Genomic DNA, 23,899 nt, shown 5'->3' with positions numbered 1-23,899 from the left:
AGCAGGAATTTTAATGGCTGATTTGGATGCAGATCCAAATGTGGAGTCTGGGAGAGAAGGATGAAAGGGTTGGTGGGTCCCACTGGGGGAAAAAAAAATCCTAAATTTTCTTTAGGAATCCCTTTGAAGCCTTTTTTAACTCCTGAGGGGTTGGACACCTTCCCTCCTTTAATTTATCAGGGACATTTTACCCCTCCAAGTGCTTAAACCAGGCTCAGCCTCAAGGAAATGCCCCAAAATTCTTGTTTTTAATAACCATCATTGAATAATTTACTGGATTTTACTCTTGTGCATCTTGCGGAGAATCCCCGTCACAGTTATTTTATTTTTTATTTTTTTTTTTTCTTAGAGAAATCTGACACGAGCAATAACGCAATCTTGGAAAGAGAATTGAATTATTTATGGAGGAGCAGCGAAATGATGGAGACTAAAGCTCTGTATTTTATGTAATTTGTTTTCTCCTGAAGCCCGTTATGTAAAAAATGTAAATATTGCTGGTTATGTGTGTCGCTGCTCCTGCCAAATGTTTAATATTTCATCAAACCTGCTCTGAATTCTCGTCTCTTTTAAAAAGAACCTGTCCATGTCCTCTGGAATAAGTTCCAGTGAGTTTGTGGCAATTTTATATTTATAAAAATATCCCCCTTGAGGTGCCCATGGTCCAGTTTGGGGTGTGGAAATGGCACAACCCCCCAGAATTTGGGGGGATTTAATTTTAGGGAGGTTTTCCTGCAATCTGGGTTGAGATAGGGATGGAAAAAGGTGTGTGAAGGAGGATTTCATGGTTTTTGGGGTTCCAGCTGCAGTCCAGGGTGGGAAAAAGTGTGTTTTGAGTTGGCACCCAAACTCTTCTCAATGTGGTCCTGGAGACTCAGGGTTTGTAGGACTAGACTTGACCAAAAAAAAAAAAAAAAAAAAATCACTCAGTTGCAGCAGAAAAGATGCTTTTTTTTTGGGAAAAGGACTATGAGATTGAGTGTGAGAGAATTTTAATTTACCACCAAAAAAAAAAAAAAAATCTCCACCGAGTTCCCCTGGCTGAGTGATGAAGTGGCCAACCCAACTGGGAAATGAATTTTTTTTTTTCTTACCAGGGATGATAATTGATGATAATTAACCTCTGGAAAAAAAAAAACAACTCTCCAGGGATGAAGCAGCTTTTGCCTTTGTGAAAGAAAAAAAAAAAAATCTGGGCCTGGATAGTTTTCCTGAAGTTTAAAAGTGAGATTCTAAAAGCAGTGGAGGAATTGGTGACAAATTGGGGATGATAAATGAGGGAAGTCCAGGGAGTGAATGTGGGATATTCAAGGATCAAATGGGGGATGCTCGAGGAATGAATGTGAGGAGCTTGTAAAAAATATCCCTGTACCAAAAGAACCCTAAAATTTTGAGCTCTTGGATATTTTTTTGGCCATGATGTGGCTTAAAACACACCCCACGTGTGGCTGCTCTTTTCCACCCCTGTTTTCCAAGACAAGAGGAGGAGGATGAGATGCCAAATGTGGATGATCCTTTGATATCACACTGATGGCTTTTCCATCTGCCTCCCCCTTTTCTCTCTTCCTTTCCAATTCTCCAGCTTCTTGCAAAAAAAAAAAAAAAACCCCAAACCCAGAAATATTTTCTGTCTGGCATCCCCAGCTGGGTGAAACAACCGGCGACAGCTTTATGGCTCCTCATCTTCTCTGCCTTCTGTGGAATAGCAATAAGGGAGGGGAAAAAACGTCCTGCTGGCTGATTTACAAGGCAAGAAATCCCTTTAAATCATCCCAACATCTCCAAAGGACTTGGGGGGGGATGCTCTGAGTTCCTGCTGGGTTTTCTCAGTGATGCAATGCAGTGATTTTTATTTTTATTTATTTTATTTTTTATTTTGGAGGGGTAGGGATTCATCCCAACCACCCACTGCATCTCTCTGTTATTTTATTGATGGATTCCAAGTGGGAGCCATTTATTTTTCCTTGTTTTTCGTTGGCCAACCCAAAGGAGATCAGCTCCCAAGTAGGAAGTATAAACAGTGGACAAAATACTTTGTGGATGGACTTATTTTCAGGAAAAACTAGAAGGAAGGATTTTAGGAATGCTGAGTTTTCAAGGAGCCATTTTTTCTGGAAAACTGAAGAGGAAAAATTGAAGTGTTTTGGGTTCTTGGCCTTAAATTTGATTTTTTTGGACAAAAAAAATTCCTATTGCATCCCCTATATATCAATTAGTGCCCCTGGCTCCTACAACCCTCTGAAACTCTTTGGGGTTAGTTTTAACCTATTATTTAACCTGTTAACCTTAACCTATTCCAAAGGAATTCTGGTTTTCTATTGGGTGACTCCATCCCACACTCAGCATCTTTAGGAAATGGGCAGAAATTCAGTGTTTCTCATTAAAGCCACTCTCAATGGCATTTTTCATTAGGGAAATTGGGAGAAAAAAAATAAAGAAGTGGTCAAACTGATCCAGAAAAATCTGTCCCTGCGGGTTTTGCAATAAAATGTGGGAAAATTTGGCTGCAGGACCCAGTATTTCCAATGAATATTATTCCAGGAAAATCTCATTTTTGGGACTTTGGGACAGAGAAGGGCAGTTGGTGTCTCTTGTGGACCAAAATTTGGGTAGGGGGAGGTCAGTTAGAAGCTCTCCCCTCCAAAAAATTAACAATAATTAATAGATCTTTCCAAAATAAGAGTGGGAGGTAATATCTTCTGGGGGAAAATACCACAGGAGAGGTTTGGGGTGGGATTTCACTGGGTATCCAAAATTTCCTTAAAGGTTGAGTTGGGGGTGGGAGGGTTTGGTAAAACCCCCCTGGGGGGGTTTGATGGAGGGAATAAAAACCCCCAGGGAATTTGGGGTTGGAGCCAGGGGAGTCTGAAGCTACAGAGACTGGCTCTGAACCTGTCTGGGATGGTTATAGGATTTGGGGTGGGGTGGGCGGGGATTTATAGGGGAGGAGATGCTGCTGGAGGGGGAATATGAGTTGGGGGGGTTTATGGGTGCAGGGAAGTGTATTTGGGGTATAAATGAGGGATGGATGCTCTGGGGAGGCAGATACAGTGCAGGGAGTAATATTGGCACATGGCAGTGTATTTGGGATATAAAGGGGGGGATGGATGCTGCTGGAGGGGCAATATGTGTTGGAGGGGTTTATGGGTGCAGGGCAGTGTATTTGGGGTATAAAGGGGGGGATGGATGCTGCTGGAGGGGGAATATGTATTGGGGGGTGTTAGGGGTGCAGGGCAATATATTTGGGATATAAAGGGGGATTGATGCTCTGGGGAGGCAGATGTGGTGTGGGGAATAATATTGGTGCAGGGCAGTGTATTTGGGATATAAAGGGGGATGGATGCTGCTGGAGGGGGAATATGTGTTGGAGGGGTTTATGGGTGCAGGGCAGTGTATTTGGGGTATAAAGGAGGGATGGATGCTCTGGGGAGGCAGATGTGGTGTGGGAAATCTGTCTGAGTGGAGCAGGGGTGTCTGGGGAGGGGTCTGAGCGCTGAATGGGGACACCAGGGGGGTCTGGGCGCTGAATGAGGACAGCAGGGGGGTCTGGGCGCTGTCCTGGGGACACCAGGGGGGTCTGAGAGCTGTCTTGGGGACAGCAAGGGGGTCTGGGGGGGTCCGGAGGGGTCCAGGCTCAGTTTGGTGCGGTGGCGCAGCTCCGTCCAGCAGGGGGCGCTGCTGGGCGCGGCGAGGGGGCGTGGCCTCACTGAGGGGGCGTGGCCTCACTCTGTAGGCGTGGCCAATAGGAGGCGTGCCCCGGCGCGGGGGGCGTGTCCCCGGGGCGGTGGGCGGGGCGTGGCGGCGGCGGCGCGGCGGGGCCGGGCGGCGAAAAGCGGCGGCCGCGCTGTCAGGCCGGTGTCGGTGTGATGAAGATTGGCGGGCAGGTAGGGCTGTCACTCACGGCGGGGGGGCGGGCGGAGCCCGGCGGACAAAGCGGCGCGGGCGGCGGGGCACGTGCGGCGGAAAGCGGCGGGGACACCCCCCCTCCATCCATCCCCCCCCCATCCATCCCCCCCAGCCCCCCATCCCCCGGTGCGGGGGGAAGTAACTTGCGGTTCCCGGTGTGCGGTTCCCCGGCCGAGCCGCGCTGCGGTTCCCGGGCCGGGCTGGTTTTGGGGGGATGCGGGAATTCCCCACCCCCCGTTACCGGCCCTGGCCATCCCGGGGGGGCAGTGACTGCCCCCCAAAACATCGCACTGAGCCCCCAAAATAAAGATCGCGGCCCCCCTTGATAAGTGTGGGGTGGGGGGACCCCCAGGAGGGTCGCGGGGATTTTTGGGGGGTGGACCCGAAAAGCTTTGCTGTGTTTTGGGGGGTGGGTTTGAGACCCCCGGCCGGTTGCAGAGCCCCCATCCAGACCCCGGGCTGCCTGCGGAGCCCCGAGCGCTTGGCGGGGATGCTCTGACCCCCCCTGGGCGCTCGTAGTGCCCTCCTGGGGGGCTGCAGCCCCCCTGAGCCGTTCTGACCCCCCAGGGGATGCCAGCCCCCCATGGCTGGTCACAGCTCCCCCCAGGAGGGGTCACATCAGGACCCCCGGGGAGGGAAGTTGCCCCCAGTGCAGCTTTATCTGCAGCATCCCGGCTTTGCAAGAGCTCGGGGTGCTCTCCTTGGGGGGGCTACAAACCCCCCTAACCAGTTCCAATCCCCCCAGGCTGTTTTTAGCCCTTTCCCAGGGGATACCAGCCCCTCTCAGCTCGCCACAGCTCCCCCAAGGAGGGGTCACCATCAGGACCCCCAGGGAGGGCTGGACCCCCAGTGCAGCTTTACCTGCAGCATCCCGGCTTTGCAAGGGATTGGGGTGCCCACCCTGGGGGCACTGGGGGTTCTGATCCCCCCAGGCTGTTCACAGCCCTTTCCCAGGGGATTCCAGCCCCCCATGGCTGGTCACAGCTCTCCCAAGGAGGGGTCACATCAGGACCCCCGGGGAGAGAAGTTGCCCCCCAGTGCAGCTTTACCTGCAGCATCCCCACTTTGCAAGAGCTCGGGGTGCCCTCCTGGGGGTCTGCAGCCCCCTCTGACCAGTTCTGATCCCCCCTGGCTTTCCCAAGGGATGCCAGACCCCCATGGCTGGCCACAGCTCCCCCCAGGAGGGGTCACATCAGGACCCCCAGGGAGGGCTGGACCCCCAGTGCAGCTTTATCTGCAGCATCCCCACTTTGCAAGAGCTCGGGGTGCCCTCCTGGGGGTCTGCAGCCCCCTCTGACCAGTTCCAATCCCTCCAAGCTGTTCACAACCCTTTCCCAAGGATGCCAGACCCCCATGGCTGGTCACTGAGGAGGGGTCACACTCAGGACCCCCAGGGAGGGAAGTTGCCCCCAGTGCAGATTTACCTGCAGCATCCCCACTTTGCAAAGCTCCAGGTGCCCTCCTGGGGGGCTGCAGCCCACCCTGACCAGTTCTGACCCCCCCGGTTGTTTTCAGCCCTTTCCCAGGGGATTCCAGCCCCCCATGGCTGGTCACAGCTCTCCCAAGGAGGGGTCACATCAGGACCCCCAGGGAGGGAAGTTACCCCCCAGTGCAGCTTTACCTGCAGCATCCCCACTTTGCAAGGGATTGGGGTGCCCACCTTGGGGGCACTGGGGGTTCTGATCCCCCCTGGCTGTTTTCAGCCCTTTCCCAGGGGATTCCAGCCCCCCATGGCTGGTCACAGCTCTCCCAAGGAGGGGTCACATCAGGACCCCCAGGGAGGGAAGTTACCCCCCAGTGCAGCTTTACCTGCAGCATCCCCACTTTGCAAGAGCTCGGGGTGCCCTCCTGGGGGGCTGCAGCCCACCCTGACCAGTTCTGATCCCCCCTGGCTTTCCCAAGGGATTCCAGCCCCTCTCAGCTCGCCACAGCTCACCAAAGGACGGGTCACATCAGGACCCCCAGGCAGGGAAGTTGCCCCCCAGTGCAGCTTTACCTGCAGCATCCCCACTTTGCAAGAGCTTGTAGTGCCCACCCTGGGGGCACTGGGGGTTCTGATCCCCCCTGGCTGTTCTCAGCCCTTTCCCAGGGGATTCCAGCCCCCCATGGCTGGTCACTGAGGAGGGGTCACAGTCAGGACCCCCAAGGATGGAAGTTACCCCCCAGTTCAGCTTTCCCTGCAGCATCCCCCCTTTGCAAAAGCCCTCCCGGTACCCCTTGAACACCCCCCATGGCCCTGGTTGGGGATGATGCCCCATCCTGCCCCTTTTCCCGGGACAAACCCGGGATATCCCCCCGTGTGTGTCACCTTATCCCCCCCAGGGCAGCCCCTTCCCCTTGGGCAGCTCCCCCTGTGTTCCCACAAGGTTGGGTGAAACACTCCAGAAATCCCATTTTATTTAAGTGGTTCTGCAGCAGCAATGCAGGGAGAGCTTCTTCTTCTTAATAATAATAATAATCTGAATTTTTATTTGAATATTAATAATTTGAATCCTTGATTTTTTCTGTTGTATTTCCCTCTATGAGATGGTGACATTTATACAACTCAAGAAGTTTTTTTCCCAATGGTTTGGGGTTATCCCACTTCAATCCCACTCCTCGCCAGGTGTCCAACCTCAACTTGAGCTCTTTGTTTGGGCTCTTCTTGGGTTTTTTTTTTCTCTCATTCCCAAGGATATTTTATTTTCCCCCTCTCTCCACTATCTCGCCGCCCACCGGGTAACGGGAAACCCTAAACCCAGCAGGATATTTTCAAACTCCCAGCCAGGGGAGATTAGATTGAGGAAAGGGAGGGGGGAGATGGATTATTTTTGGCTGGGATGCTGGGACAGCTGTCTGCCGGGGAGAAGCACCAAAAGAGGAGAGGAAATGGCTTTAATTTGGTTTTTTTTCAAGTTATTTTTTCGCCTTTAAATGCTGGAAGGTTTTGGGGTTGGAGTGTGTGGCTCAGTGGATTTGATTCTGGTGAAACTTTTGGATATTTTGCCTCCAAAAGTGCTGACTCGGTGTGGAAAAAACCCAAAAAAACCCCAAAAAACAACCCCAAACCCTTTATTTTGGGGGTTCTTTCAGCCTCATGTGGATGGGGAGAGGGATTTGGGTGAATTAATTGGATTTTTAGGTGAAAAAACAGCGCCTTGTTTTGGGTTTATGGATGATGAGATCAGGATTTCCCTTTATTTATTTTTTTTCTCCTATTTTATTTAACTCCCTGCGCTGAGATTCCTTCGTTAGGAGCAAAAGTTAATTGCTTGAGGCTAATTACAGGAGAGGTTAATGGGGGAGCTGGTGGTGTCGGGAGGAGGAGGAGATGCTTTGGGTTCTTTAACATCCCAAAATTGGGATTTTTAAAGGCACTTTGCAGCCTTTGCTCCCCAAAGCCACCCCATAACCCCCTTTATTTTAACCTGAGATCTTTATAATATTGGAGATTTATTTATAAATAGCATTAAATACTCCCTGATATCAAAAAAACAGGGAGAAAAGTGATGTTGAGCCTCCCCATTGAGTTTGCAGGAACATATTTCATTTTTCCCTCAATCATTTTTGGGGAGGGGGAAATAAAGGAAATCTCTTTTTTTTTTTTAATGGAAATCTCACTTTCTTTTTTTAAAAAAGTTACTCCATTTTTAAGTGAAACATTTTTTTAAATGAATTATTATTTCTTTTTTTAAAGGAAGTCACTTTTTTTTTTTAAGGAAATCTCATTTTTTTTTTTGCTAAGGTATTTTTTTTTAAAGGAGATCTCCTCTTTTGGATTTCTTTTGGATTAAATGCATAAAATTGCATTGAGAGAAGAGTTTTTTTACCCTCTGGCACATCAGGAATAACTCCTTTTCCACCTCCAGGATAAAACAAGACCCTCAATGGGGCAGCTTTGGATTTTGGGTGATTTTGGCTTTTCCATTGAACTGCTTCTGAATTTCTTCTTGTCTTTTTTTTCCCAAGTTGATGGACAACACCTATAACTCTTGGAGTGATAACAGGGTTTTTTTTTTCTCCCATAAAACTTAAATATATAAATAAACTGGGAAAAGAGCATCCTTTACCCCATCCATCCTCATCCTCAGGGATGCAGAGAACTTTCACCTCTGGGTACCACCCACATCCTGCTTTTTGTGTGATGGATCTTTGGGATATTTCCTAAAAATGTGGAGAAAATTAACTCAGAATGTTGGGACACCCCAGTTTGGGACAATTTATTTTTCTGGGAACTGCTGTGGCTTGAAGGATTGGAGTGATGGGGATGGGGCTGTAACAGCCCCACAGTTCCTAAAGGCATCAGGAAACTTTTGTCACAATCAGGGATAAATTCAGGGAGATTTGGGCATTGCAAACCTGGTAGAAAAACCAGATCAGGAGCATCAGGATCATCTTTATTTTGGGTCATTTTGGGTGGGATGCAGAGGACTTGCACCTCTGGGTACCATCCATGTCCTGCTTTTTGTGTGATGGATCTTTGGGATATTTCCTGAAATTGTGGAGAAAATTAATTCAGGATATTGGGACACCCCAGTTTGGGACAATTTATTTTCCTGGGAACTGCTGTGGCTTGAAGGATTGGAGTGATGGGGATGGGGCTGTAACAGTTCCTAAAGGCATCAGGAAACTTTTGCCACAGTCAGGGATAAATTCAGGGAGATTTGGGCATTGCAAACCTGGTGGAAAAACCAGATCAGGAGCATCAGGATCATCTTTATTTTGGGTCATTTTTGGTGCTGCTGATGCATCCCAACATCCCATCCCCAGTTATTTCCCATCCTCACTTCACTCCAGCACTTTTTTTGGGATATTAATGGGATATTCCCAGAGAATTCCTAGTTGTATTTAACATCCTCCACCACTTTTTTTTTGGGATATTAGTGGGGTATTCCCAGAGAATTCCTAGTTGTATTTAACATCTTCCACCACTTTTTTTTGGGATATTAATGGGATAATTTAGTGCATCCAGACAATTCCCAGTTGCATTTAACATTTAACATCCTCCACCACTTTTTTTTTGGGATATTAGTGGGATAATTTACAGAAAATTCACATTTGTATTTAACATCCCATTCACTGTCAAACAACTCGATTCCCAAATAATTTTCCCCACCAAAGAGGGTGTTAAAAAATGCCCTCTAATTAGCCCCAAAAATAAATGAATTCCCAACATCATTAGTCAGATCATTAAGACACCATCTCCAAATAATAATAATAATAATAATAATAATAATTCAGAAGGCTGGGAATTAATCCTCAATTTAAAAGCACCATGTCTACAAATTTTAAGATTTTTTTTTTTATTTATTACTTATTTTATTTTAATTTTCATGTTATTTTCTTATTTAATTTTTTTTGGTTTATTTTCTTTTTATTTTTTTGATTATCTGGTTTAGTTTTGTTTTTTATTCTTGTTTTAGTTTTGTTTTTTATTCTTGTTTTAGTTTTGTTTTTATTCTTGTCTTAGTTTTGTTTTTATTCTTGTTTTAGTTTTGTTTTTATTCGTGTTTTAGTTTTCATTTTTCCTTCTTTTTAAATCTTTTCCTTTTTTCTGTTTGATTTTCCCTGCGATTTTCCTTCTTTTCCTTTTTAAAATTTTCTTCTCTTCTCTTCTCATTTCTTTGTTTTCCTTTCTTTTTTTTCCTCTTTTTTTCCCCTTAAAAAAAAAAAAAGAGGATTGTTTTTTCCCTTTCCCCCCCTCTCTCTTTCTCACTCTTATTTTTTATTTTTTCCATTTTCTCCCCTTTTTAATTTTCTTTTTTTTTTTTTTTTGCTTTTCCTCTTTCCCCTTTTTTATTTATTTATTTTTTAAACTTTTATTTATTTTCCTTTATTATTTTGCCTTTTTTTTCCCCCCATCATTTTTTGCCAGCCCAGCCCTGTCCAAGCAGCAAACCCACCATTCCCCAGCCCAACAACGAGGCAAAAAATTGACCAAATAATGGCAAAAAAAAAATCCCAATATTTAATTGTAGCATTTTCCTTTTCCATTACCAGACCAACAATGTGAAATTCCCAGAATTATTTAGTGGAGGCAGGACCAGCTCCGTCTTTATGGCTTTAAAAACCCCTTCAAATCTTATTTTTTTATTTTTAAATTTTCATTTTTTTTAAGCACTACTTGAATCTTCCAAGGCAAGTTTGAGAATAACAATTCCCACGGCTCTGGTGGATTTAAAACCACTTTAGACATTTTTAATGCTCCTGAGCAATAAATTTAAAAGGGAATTTATTGTTCCAAGCTGCTGATTTCTCCATCCCAGTGCCTGTTGCTGATCTGGGACCTGGATGGAGATTTTGGTGTTATCCCAAAAGAAAAAAAATCTTAATTTTGCTTGATTTTTCTCCTTTTTTTTTCCCCATATTTTTTATATTTTTACCCTTTTTTCACTATATTCCTGCAGCTTCTTGTCAAAGGGAGGGATCCAGGTTTTGTATTTTATTATCTCCTTCATCATCTCTTTATAAATAATTATAAATAATTATAAATAATTATAAATAATTGGTTCAGATATAGTGGGTGAGGTCTCTCCTTTCCAGACCATCCTTTATCCCCTTCCTGACCTTATTCACCTGCTTTAAATAGAATTATTTTTTTTTAAAAAAAAAGCCCCCCAAAATCTGGATTTCTGAGCAAATGAACTTTGCTGCAGGAGTTAAAAAAGAAAGAAAGAAATTCTTATTAATTTTTTTATCTCAATCCCAAGCAAAAAATCCCATTTATATCCAAATGCCTGCAAAAGATCTTTTAATGCATTTTATCTGCAGAAATTGGTTTCTTTATATCTTGCTGCCAGATCCAACCTCTGGTAACTCCAGCAATTAATTAATTTGCTCTAAAACAAAAAAAAAAAAAAATAATGAAGTGGGGGGCACTTTGTCAGTGGGATGGTAAAGAACAAACTTAACCATCCTAAAAAAAAAAAAAAATGAACAATAAAAAAATAAATAAATACTAATACATAGTCAATAACCAATAAAAAACAAATAGCAAATAATTAAAGATAACAACATGAATTAAATGCTAAATTTAATATTGATGGGTTATTGTGCTATGAGGTGATGCTGGTGCGATTTTTAGATTTGAATTTTTTTTAGATTCTTATCCAACTTCAGGGATGGTGGGGCAGTTTTAGGGATGCTGGGGGTGGTTTTAGGGATGCTGGGGCAATTTCAGGGATGCTGGTGCAATTTTAGGGGTGGTGGTGCAATTTTAGGGATGGTGGTGCAGTTTTAGGGATGATGGTGCAGTTTTAGGGATGCTGGGGTGGTTTTAGGGATGCTGGGGCAATTTCAGGGATGCTGGTGCAGTTTTAGGGCTGGTGGTGCAGTTTTAGGGATGCTGGGGGTGGTTTTAGGGATGCTGGGGCAGTTTTAGAGATGCTGGTGCAGTTTTAGCGATGCTGGGGCAGTTTTAGGGATGCTGGGGGTGGTTTTAGGGATGCTGGGGCAATTTCAGGGATGCTGGGGCAGTTTTAGGGATGGTGGTGCAATTTTAGGGGTGGTGGTGCAGTTTTAGGGATGCTGGTGCAGATTTAGGGATGCTGGTGCATTTTTAAGGATGCTGGTGCAGTTTTAGGGATGGTGGGGTGGCTTTAGGGATGCTGGTGCAGTTTTAAGGATGCTGGGGCAATTTTAGGGATGTTGGGGTGATTTTAGGGATGGTGGTGCAGTTTTAGGGGTGGTGATGCAGTTTTAGGGATGCTGGGGATGGTTTTAGGGATGCTGGTGATGGTTTTAGGGATGGTGTTGCAATTTTAGGGATGCTGGGGCAGTTTTAGGGATGCTGGTCCAACTTTAGGGCTGCTCATCTACCTTTGGTGATGCTGATCTAATTTTAGGAATGCTGGTGCAGTTTTAGGAATGCTGGTGCAGTTTTAGGAATGCTGGTGCAGTTTTAGGGATGTTGGGGTGATTTTAGGGATGGTGGTGCAGTTTTATGGGTTGTGGTGCAGTTTTAGGGATGCTGGGGCAATTTTAAGGATGCTGGGGTGGTTTTAGGGATGCTGGTGCAGATTTAGGGATACTGATGCAGTTTTAGGGCTGGTGGTGCAGTTTTAGGGATGGTGGGGTGATTTTAGGGATGGTGGTGCAGTTTTAGGGATGCTGGGGCAATTTTAGGGATGTTGGGGTGATTTTAGGGATGGTGGTGCAGTTTTAGGGGTGGTGATGCAGTTTTAGGGATGCTGGGGATGGTTTTAGGGATGGTGTTGCAATTTTAGTGATGCTGGGGCAGTTTTAGGGCTGGTGGTGCAGTTTTAGGGATGGTGGTCCAACTTTAGGGCTGCTCATCACCCTTTGGTGATGCTGATCTTATTTTAGGGATGCTGGTGCAGTTTTAAGGTCCAACTTTAGGGCCACTGAACAAACCCGACCTTCCCCTTTACCCACTGCCTCAACCATCACTTTTTATCAAGTTTTTTTTTTTCTCTTTTTGACCATTTCAGTGTTTTCTCCTCATACCAGGAGCCACCTCTTGCTGTTGGGAACCTTTTCCTTCTTTCCAACCTGACCTTTTGCCATCCTAATCCCAGCCTGTACCGTACTAAATCACTCCTCCTTGCCTAAACAACTCCAAAAGGGATTTTTTTTCCCCCCTCTCTTCCTTCCCTTTTAAATTTAACACCCCAAACAGCCGAGCTGAAGGTCCTGGTGAGAATATTTATGCTAAAACCCACTAAATAAAGCGATTTAAGGAGCATCTTTAAGAGCTGAGAGCACCTGGAGAGTGGCCAAGGTTATCTCAAGGTAGAGACATCAGGGGGGGTTATTTTTTATTTTCCCTGCAGCCATTTATACAGGGATTTGGCTCAACAGGGGGAAAAAGCCAGAGAAATCCCCAGTGCTGTTATCCCTGCAGGAATTACTGGCAGTGTTTTCACCCCTGAGTTAATTGTGCTTGGAGAGGGGCTCGGGGCTGTGATGAGCTGGGGAAGGGCTCAAGGGTTGGGAAGTGCCTGAATTGATCCTGAATTGTTCCAGCCCATGGTTTGGGGGTAAATCTGGGCTGAGAGGGGCTGCAAGGTGGGATTTAATTCCCTTAGGCGGATTCCCATCCCACAGCCCAGTCCTGGGTGGGCTGTTCCCCCATCTCATGGTGTGACTGTTACGGGGTGGGGGACACCCCTAACCCTGCTGCAGCCCCCCTAAGTCCAACAGACCGAATTCTCCTCATTTTTTCCTGTTCCTCATCCCATGGTATGGCTGTTGTGGGGTGGGGGACACCCCATGCCCAGCAGACAGAATTCCCCATATTTTTTCCTATTCCCATCCCATGGCAGGGCTGTTATAGGTTTGGGGACACCCAATTTACTGTTCCCATCCCATGGCAAGGCTGTTGTGGGGTGGGATTCACCCCAAACCCCCCTGCAGCCCCCCCGAGCCCAGCAGACAGAATCCCCCCCTTTATTTCCTATTCCCCATCCCATGGCAAGGCTGTTATGGGGTGGGATTCACCCCAAACCCCCCTGCAGCCCCCCCGAGCCCAGCAGACAGAATCCCCCCCTTTATTTCCTGTTCTCCAGCTCCACTTTGGGAGGCTGGAGAGCTCAACAAGCCCCTCTTTGTGTTAATTTAATTAACGGCTGGGGCTGAGGGCACTGGGGATGAGACAGGGTCACTATAAATACCTGCTGGGGGCGTTTCTGGGGGGCTGGCAGGAAAAAAAAAACCCAAAAAACTGAACCAAAATCTCATTAATTTCAATTGAATTCAAATTGTTTCAGAATAAAACCCGATTGATTGATTGATTGATTGATGCTCCAAAGGCAAAGGTCGATTGGGTTCTAATGGGGAATTATTGATGGATTAACTTGTAGTAGAAAGCTCTGAGTTGGTTTGGTTGTAGTAAAAAAAAATTTTTAGTTGATTTGGGGTAGGAAAGTCGTGGGTTGATTGATTTATAATGGGAAATTGTTGATTGAGTCATCCCGGGGAATAGTGGGTTGATTAAGAGTAAAAAATGATGGGTTGGTTTATGGTGGGAAATTATTGATGGATTTGTAATAGGAAGTAATGGTTGTAACAGGAAATTTCTGATTTATAATAGAAATATTGGTTGATTTGTAACAGTAAATTTTCAGTTTCCTGGGAAATTCCCTGTCCCTGTGCTGGTTTTTTTTTTGGTTACAACTCCAAATTCAAACTTTAAATTCTTTTTGCAAGAGAGGAGGGGGAATAACTCGGAGATGGGATCTCTGAAGCTGCAGCAGTGGAGCCTGAAAGAAATTTGAAACTTGGCTGCTGAGGGAGTTTTTAGCTGCCAAAAGTGATGGTGATCTTTCACAGGATGATTTTTCCAGCTGATAAATGATAGTTTTCAATGAGATTGGGATCTGTTAGCAAACTTTTATAATGTGATATAATATATATAATATATATAATATATAAAATGAATATACATATATAATAATAAACACAATTAATACAATATATATAATAAATAATATAAAATATCTTATTTTTACATATACAACACTTATATATTAATTAATAAAATAGATATAAAATATTCATTAAATATATAAATGATATAATACAATAATATATAATTTATAAAATATAAAGATATTTTATTTAGATTAGTATATATAATTAATAAAAATATGTAAAATATAAATAATATAAATAAATTAAATATATATAAATTAATAAAAATTATATTTATATAATGTTCTTTTAATGTACAATGAAATTAAGCAGTGATATGGCTGCAAAAGTTGGGAGTGTCCTAAATCTGAGATTTTTGACCCCAAACAGCAAAAATGCCCATTTGACTCATTGTGCAATAGGGGGAAAAAAAAAATCAGTGAATAACAATTTTTCTCCAAATTTTTGCTATTTTGCCTCACATCTTTCTGCTGTTCCAGGTGAGGAACCCTGAGCATGTCACTGACAGGGACCAAACACAAAGTTTTCATTTATTTATTTTTAATATCTCTGGGAAAACTCCTCAAATACAAAATAAACACCCACCAAATCCCTGTGTGATCCCAAACTCTGGATCTCAGCTCCATCTCTGCATCCACTGTCCCATTAATTAACAAAATTCCCAAATAATTTGCTAAAATCCAAAGTGCAATTTATTCTCCTCCCTAGAAATAAAATAAAATAAAGTAAATCATTAACACCAACGATTTGAGTGCCTTTTATTAGGTTGAACATTTCTATTTCCATTCCCTTTAAGACGAGGTGTAGTCCCTGTTTATTTTAGGGATGCCAGGCCTGTGTCATATGAAACTGAAGGGGAATTGTTGGTGAAATGATCCCCCCATCCTAAAATAGCTGCAGTCCCTGGTGGATCCTGCAACCTGAGCCCTGGGCAGCCTCCCTGGGTGATATCCCGGCTTTATTTACATCTGCTGGTTCCTCCTCCTGCTTTAGGGCATCCAAACAGCTCCTGCCTGCGAGCCTGGGTTGGTTTTCTACATGAGCAGCTTGAAGCTTTGTGGGGAAAATCTGGGAATTGGGGAGATCTGTGTTGGGTACTTGATTTTCTCCGTGTGTGCAGGGGACAGGAGCATCCCTGGTCCAGCTTGGGATGATTCCTGTGTCCTTGCTTACAGGCAGCTGGAGTATTTCTGATCCAGTCAGGATGATCCCTGTAATTCTTGCTCACAGGGAGCTGGAGTATTCCTGATCCTGTCAGCATGATCCCTGTAATTCTCGCTCACAGGGAGCTGGAGTATTCCTGATCCAGCCAGGGTGATCCCTGTATCCTTGTTCACAGGGAGTTGGAGTATTCCTGAGCATCCCTGGTCCAGTTTGGGATGATCCTTGTATTCTTGCTTGCATTGAGCTGGAGCATTCCTGATCCAGTCAGGGTGATCCCTGTAATTCTTGCTTACATGGAGCTGGAGTATTCCTGGTCCAGGCAGGATGATCCCTGTGTCCTTGTTCACATGGAGCTGGAGCATCCTTGGTCCAAACTGGGTTTGATCCCTGTATCCTTGCTTATATGGAGCTGGAGCATCCCAGATCCAGTCAGGGTGATCCCTGTAATTCTTGCTTACATGGAGCTGGAGTATCCCTGGTCCAGCTTGGGATGATCCTTGTATTCTTCCATGGAGCTGGAGCATTCCTGATCCAGTCAGGGTGATCCCTGTAGTTCTTGCTCACAGAGAACTGGAGAATCCCTGGTCCAGCCTGGGATGATCCCTGTATCCTTGCTCACAGGGAGCTGGAGTATTCCTGATTCAGTCAGGGTGATCCCTGTAATTCTTGCTCACAGAGAACTGGAGAATCCCTGGTCCAGCCTGAGGTGATCCCTGTGTTGTTGCTCACATGGAGCTGGAACATCCATGACCATCCCTGGTCCAGCCTGGGATGATCCTTGTATCTTTGCTTGGTTTCCAAGCACAAAGAACTGGAGTGTCACTGAGAATCCCTGGTCCAGTCGGGGTGTTCCCTGTAATTCTTGCTCACATGGAGCTGGAAAATCCCTGGTCCAGCCTGGGATGATTCCTGTATCCCTGCTCACACAGAGCTGGAGCATCCTTGGTCCAAACTGGGTTTGATCCCTGTATCTTTGCTCATATGGAGCATCCCTGAGCATCCCTGGTCCAGCCTGGGTTAATCCATCATTCCCATCCTTCCCAGCCCTGAGTGGCTCCTCAACAACAGGAGCATTTTTAAAATAATTATTCCCCCTTGGCATTTATAGGAGAAAAAAATTTAAAAAAATATATAAAATCGGTTAAAAAGAAACAATAAAGCAAAATTGGAAAAAAAGAAGATTAAAACAAAAGGGAAAATGAGGACAAATAATAGAAAAAGAAAATTAAAGGAAGATTGGTGAAAAAAAAATCAAATCGGAAAAAAATAAAATAGGAAAATATTGAAAGAGAAAATTAGAATTTTTTTTTTTTTAAAGGAAAATTGGAAAAAAAAAATTAAAAAAGGAAAATTGGGAAAAAAAATTGAAAGGAGATAAAAAAGCAGCTGAAGGCAGAGTCCCATCAGGATGTTTTTCCTCTCCCTCTCTGCCCTCCCCTGCTGCCTGCAGCATTTTGGGCACTGGGAAGATGCTCCTGCTCTTCCCTCTCCCCTCCCAAACTTTCCATCAGATCCAGGAGTGACCTCAGCACACCCCAAACCCCCCCTGGTGCTCCAGGATTCCATTTGAGTTCCAAACCTGGCGGTGAGTGGACACGATTTCTTCTCACAGCCCATTAATTTTGGTTTATTGCCGCCCTGATGGCCATTACCCTTTTTTTCTTCTTCTCCCCCCCTGGCAGCTCCTTCCCCCATTAGGTTTGTACAATTAACGAAATGTGAGCCATTGGTGCAGTGTGGGGGTTGCACAGGTGGGTTTGGGGTGCTCTGAGGGGTCCCAGGAGCTGCCCCTGTGTCCCGCAGGGATGTGCAGAACCGGCTCCAGGAGGAGTTTGGGGTGTAAAGTCGTTCCTGGAGGTGAGGGGTGGGTGAAACCACGGCCTGCCCAGGGCTGGGTGTCCCAGAGTGAGGCAGCAGCGGTGTCACCTCTGTGCTGTCCTGTGTGTGTCACCTGTGTCACCTCTGTGCTGTCCTGTGTGTGTCACCTGTGTCCTGTGTGTGTCACCTCTGTGCTGTCCTGTGTGTGTCACCTGTGTCCTGTGTGTGTCACCTCTCTCCTGCCTGTGTTACCTCTCTCCTGTCTGTGTCACCTCTGTCCTGTCCTGTGTCACCTGTGTCCTGTTTGTGTGTGTCACCTCTGTCCTATGTGTGTCACCTGTGTCCTGTCTGTGTCACCTCTGTCCTGCCTGTGTGTGTCACCCCTGTCCCATCTGTGTCACCTCTATCCTGCCTGTGTCACCTCTGTCCTGTGTGTGTCACCTCTGGCCTGTGTCACCTCTACCCTGTCTGTGTCCCCTGTGTCCTGCCTGTGTGTGTCACCTCTGTCCTGTCTGTTTATGTCACCTCTGTCCTGTCTGTGTCACCTCTGTCCTGCTCTGTCTGTGTCACCTCTGTCCTATGTGTGTCACCTCTGCCCTGTCTGTGTCACCTCTGTCCTGCCTGTGTCACCTCTGTCCTGCCTGTCTGTGTCACCTCTGTTCCGTCTCTCTGTGTCATCTCTGCCCTGTCTGTTGGTGTCACCTCTGTCCTGTCCTGTGTGTGTCACCTCTGTCCCATTTGTGTCACCTTTGTCTTGTCTGTGTCACCTTTGTCCTGTGTGTTTGTGTCACTTCTCTCCTGCCTGTGTCACCTCTGGCCCATTTGTGTCACCTCTGTCCTGTGTGTGTCACCTCTGTCCTGTCCTATGTGTGTCTCCTCTGTCCTGTTTGTGTCACCTCTGTCCTGTTCTATGTGTGTCACATCTGTCCTGTCTTTCTGTGTCACCTGTGTCCTGCCTGTCTGTGTCACTTCTGTCCTTCCTGTGTCACCTCTGTCCTGTCTGTCTGTGTCACCTGCTGCTCATGGACAGCAAAGGTGCCACCTGAGAGCCCTGGAGGTGACAGAGGCCGTGGGATGTCACCCTGATTGTCACAGACACCCCAATGAACAAAGATACCCATAGGGCACACAAAATATAAAGACACCCCAAATCAGGGTGCCTTAATTACCAGGTGGCCTTAATTAAAGGTCATTATGGGGCCTCCTAATTAGCAGAGACTGATGTGGCATCACCATGGGCAGAGCTGGTGGGATGGGACCCGAATTAGCAAAGGTCCAAGGGGTGTGAGGATGAGCCAAGGTCCTTGCAGGGGGCCCAAATTAATGACCTCATCAGAGCACCCTAATTAACAAAGACCCTGGCACCCTAATTAGCACAGACTGAGTTGGTACCCCAATCATCAAGGGCACCCAAATGAAGACTTTGTTCACTCCCCTAATTAGCAAAGGTGCTCCCAAATTAAAGCCCCCCACACCAAAGGTCCTCTCAGAGCACCCAAATCCCACATCTCTTCTCGCTTTCAGCATTGGAAATTCCCCTAAAATTCATCCCAAAAGGGAAATTCCCCAAAAGTCCACGAGTGTCAAATGTCCTGCTCTGCCAGGCTGGTCACTCCTGTCTCATCCCAAAATAGATTTTGTCACATATTATACCCAAGGTCTGGAATTTCCCATCTGAAATCAATAATTTTCCTTAAAAACAAAACTTTTTAGTAAAATCTGACCTTCAGATTTTAAATAAAACCACATTTAAATTTTTTTTTTTTTTTTTTTTTTTTTTTTTTTTTTTTTTTTTTTTTTTGTATCCTGAGAGTGGGATCTAGTAAGGACCTTTAAAGGATAAATCCCTTTTGCCTGACAAAAAATAAGTGAGTTTTGCCCAAAACTCGTAGCAAATTTGTGGCAGAAGTTGAGACAACAATAAGTTGAGCCCAAGATGCAGAAAAAAATTGATGGATTTTGCAAAACAATTCAAATAATTGTGTGAATTGCTCAAATAATTGTGTGAATTGCAGACTCTGAATCAATTTTAAGTTAAGGGCAGTGCAAATAATATAGTCTATATATAAGTGTATATTTATATATTTATTATATATATTTATTTATAGGGGAATATAAAATATATAATATTGGGGAATATATTTAGGAGTAAAAAATATTGGGAAATATTGTCTGTATTGAAGAAAATTAGACAATATTCCCTGTACATATATATATATATATATAATACAGTGTTTTATACATCTATATGTATATAAATACAATATATTGGAGAATATAGTGGAAGAACATATTTGGGAATATAATTTATGGGGAATAAATATACTGGGCCCTGCCAGTGGGGATTTAATTGATATTTCTCAATTAACTTCTGCATCCCTGGGTGGTTTTCATTGAGCTCATTTTCACCCCAAACCTAAAAAACTCCCAAATTTCCCATTTTTTTAGGTGGTGGTGGAAATACTGTGTCTTTCCTCCAGATTTGGGGAATGATGGAGGTGGGAATCCTCATTTTAGGGATCTCAAACTTTGAACTGGAGGCTGTTCCTGGGAATCCCCAGGGATTCCTCTTGAACCTGAGATAATATAAATATAAATATAAATATAAATATAAATATAAATATAAATATAAAATCCATGAGTGTTCTGAAATAAATATCTCAGGTCCTCTTGAACCTGAGATAATATAAATATAAATATAAATATAAATATAAATATAAATATAAATATAAATATAAATATAAATATTCATGAGTGTTCTGAAATATAATTATAAATATAAAATCCACGAGTGTTCTGAAATATAAATATAAAATCCATGAGTGTTCTGAAATATAATTATAAATATAAAATCTATGCATATTCTCTGGGCAGTTTTATATGGTTTTTTTTGGTTTTTCTCCATTTTTTTAACCCATCCTACAGGACTTCCTGACAAAGGGAAACTTCTCTTGCCCTGAATTGATGATTTTTACAGGGGGCTCTGTGATATCCTATTAAAGGGGGGTTAAAAGAACAGCAGGTCCTGCTGCTCCTCTGCTCCAGTCCTGGTGAATTCTGGAATATCTCTCATTTCTTTTAGATTTTCCTGCAGTTCTGAGCTGCCCTTGTGTGTCCTGGCACCTTGGAGGCCACATTTCTTATTAGGGACCAATGTGAAAACACCCACCACAGCTTTAGTGGTAAAAATATCCTAAAAATAACTTAAAAAAAATAACATTTTCATCACTCAATGCTCAATGATGAGACGCAACCACATCATCCAGCGGGTACCACTCAAATTTTAGGGTTTGCTGCACCCACACCTCCAAAATATATTGTTTTTTATATTTTTTTTTTCCTCTTTTCTGGGGTGATGAAACTGCAAAGCTAATTGCAATTTGCATGATGCAATCAAGGTGAGCTTGATGAGATGCTCAAGGGCTTTTAGGCAGGAATTAAAAGGGGTTTGGGGGGTGCAGAGTCCTTTTTTTTCCCCCCAATCCTGCAGCAGATCTGCCTGTTGGAGCAAATGGTTCTATTTAATCACCCCCCCCTGTCCAGAGCACGGATAATTTCGTTTTCCTAACGAGATTTTTTTTTTTTTTTTTTTCACTAATTAAATCTCCTTTCGGTTGGTGAGGTTCTCCCTGCTGGATAAGAGGGAAATGTTTGTGAAAAGCTCCCGGCTAAATAAACCTTTCCACTTGGCTACTGGAAAATTCCCCGCTGGGAATGAGGGATGGAAACGCTGCTTTGGGCAAATTAATTCATTCTTGCAACCCTGAAAATGCCCTTTTTTTTTTTTTTTTTTCCAAAAATTTAGAGGAGTTTCTCCCTGCAAACCCCTTTGTGGTCACTCATTGGGATGTTCGTGCATCAAAAATTAGGTGGATTTTGGTGTGAAATGCCAAATTCCAGAGGGGGTTTGGATTATTTGGGATTGGTTTGATCAGGAAAAGGAAGAGAAGGGGTTTTGAGGCTCAAAAAGGGGCTCTAAAATTATCATTGATGTTTTGGGGTGTTGGGATTACTTTTACCTGGGATTGAGGATTGATGGAGGTGGGAAATCATCATTTTAGGGATTGTTAAAACTTGGAGGTGGAGGCTGCTGAGGTGAGATCCCCAGGGATTCCTCTTGAAAATAATATATATAAATATAATTATAAATATAAAATCTGTGCGTGTGTTCTGGGTGATTTTATCAGGGCTTTTTTGGGTTTTCTCCTCTCATTTTTTAAGGCATCCTGCAGGACAAGGGAAATCTTCTCTTGCCCTGCACTGATGATTTTTTACAGGAGGTTCTCAAAAGTAGCCCCAAAATCATATATATATTATAAATACATAATTATATATTTGTAATACTTATAACTGTATATTTAAATATAAGCTATTATTAAGTTATTTTTTATTATTGAGAGAAAAAAGTGAACTTTAGGAAATCTAATGGGATTTTAATGGGTGGGAAGATGGAGCGTGGTCCCAACTGCCTTACACACTCCCTACTCACTCTGTACTCACTCTTTACTCATTCCCTGCTCATTCCTTGTGATTCCTCAGAGTTCCTCACCTGGAGCAGAGGCCAGGCAGAGTCAGAGGATGCAGTGGGTGTTTATTAAAGGCTTTACCAGCCCCACCTTGGGCAGTCACAGCCTCCCAGGGGCTGCCCCAGGATGGACCGTGGGCACCAGTTTGTCACACAATTATCACTTTGGTCCATTGGCATATCAGGGGTTAATGCTGCAATTCCAGCTCCAGGTGATGGAGTCATTTACCCCCAGTTTGCTCCTCCCCAAGTCACTTTTATTTGTATTTTTTGGTTCCTGAGGCTGTGTGGTGGCCTTGGTTCTCAGGCCGGGAAGGATTGTTGTGTCTGCCCAGACTGATGTGAGAGCTCCCTGACACTGTGTGGGGTTCAGAGCTCTGCACTGACCCAGGGCAGGACGGGGAGAGTGGAAAAGCTGAAACCTGGAGGGATCACTTGCTCACTCTGTGCTCACTCCCTACTCACTCCCTACTCACTCTGTGCTCACCCTGTGCTCACTCTGTGCTCAGTCCTTGCTCACTCCCTACTCACTCTGTTCTTGCTCCCTGCTCGCTCTGTGCTCACTCTGTACTCACTCTGTGCTCCCTCCCTGCTCACTCTGTGCTCATTCCTTGCTCACTCCGTGCTCATTCTGCTCACTCCCTACTGGCTCCCTACTCACTCCCTACTCACTCTGTGCTCACTCTATGCTCATTCTGTGCTCACTCCCTGCTCACTCCCAGCTCACTTTGTGCTCACTCCTGGCTCACTCCTTGCTCATTCCGTACTCACTCTGTGCTCATTCTCTGCTCACTCTCTACTCATTCACTGTTCACTCTGTACTCACTCCCTGCTCACTCCGTGCTCACTCCCTGCTCACTCTGTGCTTGTTTCCTGCTCACTTTGTGCTCACTCCCTACTCACTCTGTGCTCCCTCCCTGGTCACTCTGTGCTCACTCTGTGCTCAGTCCTTGCTCACTCCCTACTCACTCTGTGCTTGCTCCCTGCTTGCTCTGTGCTCGCTCTGTACTCACTCTGTGCTGACTCTGTACTCACTCTCTGCTCACTCTATGCTCATTCTGTGCTCACTCCCTGCTCACTCTGTGCTCTCTGTGCTCACTCTCTACTCACTCCCTGCTCACTCCCTACTCACTCTGTGCTTGTTTCCTGCTCACTCTGTGCTCACTCTGTGCTTACTCCCTGCTCACTCTGTGCTCCTTCCCTGCTCACTCCCTACTCACTCTGTGCTCACTGTGTGCTCACTCTGTACTTGTTCTGTGCTCACTTCCTACTCACTCCCTGCTCACTCTGTGCTCACTCTCTACTCACTCTGTACTCATTCCCTGTTCACTCTGCACTCACTCCCTGCTCACTCTCTACTCATTCCCTGCTCACTCACACTCTCCCCACACTCCCCATCTCCCTCCCATCCACCTGAAATGGTCAAAAAACTCCAAAATAACCCAAATTTCCCCCAATTTCCCTGAGCTTTGCCCAGTTCTCCCCATCAGGATTCACCCTGCTGGTTCCCAGCCCATTGATGGAGTCATTTCACAGCTCCGAAATATTTGTCTGCATGGCTTTGGAAAATATTTAATAACATTTAGTAATATTTTATATTATTCAATAACGTTTAATGCGCTTCACATAATTCTAAATAATTTAATATTATTTAATAACAACTTATTGTGGCACGAGCAGCACCTGTGGGCTAAAAAAAAAAATTGTAATAAATCCCTTTGGGAGCCAAATAATTGGTGACTGAGGAGAAATATGGAAAAGCAAAATAAAATAAAATAAATTAACAAAAAAGCCTCCTATGTATTAACGAAACATTAACTCCCAACATGAGTTGACTTCCATGAGAGCTGGGAGTGGGATGCTCTTGCTAAAAAAAAAATAAATAAAATAAAATAAATCCCACTAGAAGGCAAAAGAAAAGAAAATAAAAATGTTTTATCTCCGCTCCCATTCTGTGATAATGATCTTAACCGAGTTGGGAAGTGGCAAAGGAAAAAAAAAATAAAAATGTGTGTGGTTTTTAAATGAAAGTCGCCTTTGCTCCAGAGATTGGGGCTGTTTGATCCTTTGGGGGCAAAAATTATTAATTATTCCATATATTTTATTATTTGGGGGAGT

At 44.5% G+C, this 23,899-nt stretch overlaps 1 protein-coding gene across 1 annotated transcript in view; it reads left to right on the top strand.

The window, feature by feature from the left end:
- Positions 1 to 3,724: 3,724 nt before the first annotated feature.
- The window catches only part of PKNOX2 (PBX/knotted 1 homeobox 2), a 92,074-nt gene continuing 71,899 nt past the window's right edge, over positions 3,725 to 23,899 (top strand). Inside the window, exon 1 of the mRNA XM_083878124.1 lies at positions 3,725 to 3,881. The gene's annotated coding sequence lies outside the window, so the exon portion shown is untranslated. The remainder of the gene's footprint in view (positions 3,882 to 23,899) is intronic.

This window comes from Zosterops lateralis (genome assembly GCF_965231275.1).
Source record: "Zosterops lateralis genome assembly, chromosome: 25".
Lineage (NCBI taxonomy): Eukaryota > Metazoa > Chordata > Aves > Passeriformes > Zosteropidae > Zosterops > Zosterops lateralis.
This window is presented reverse-complemented; position numbering and strand designations above follow the sequence as displayed.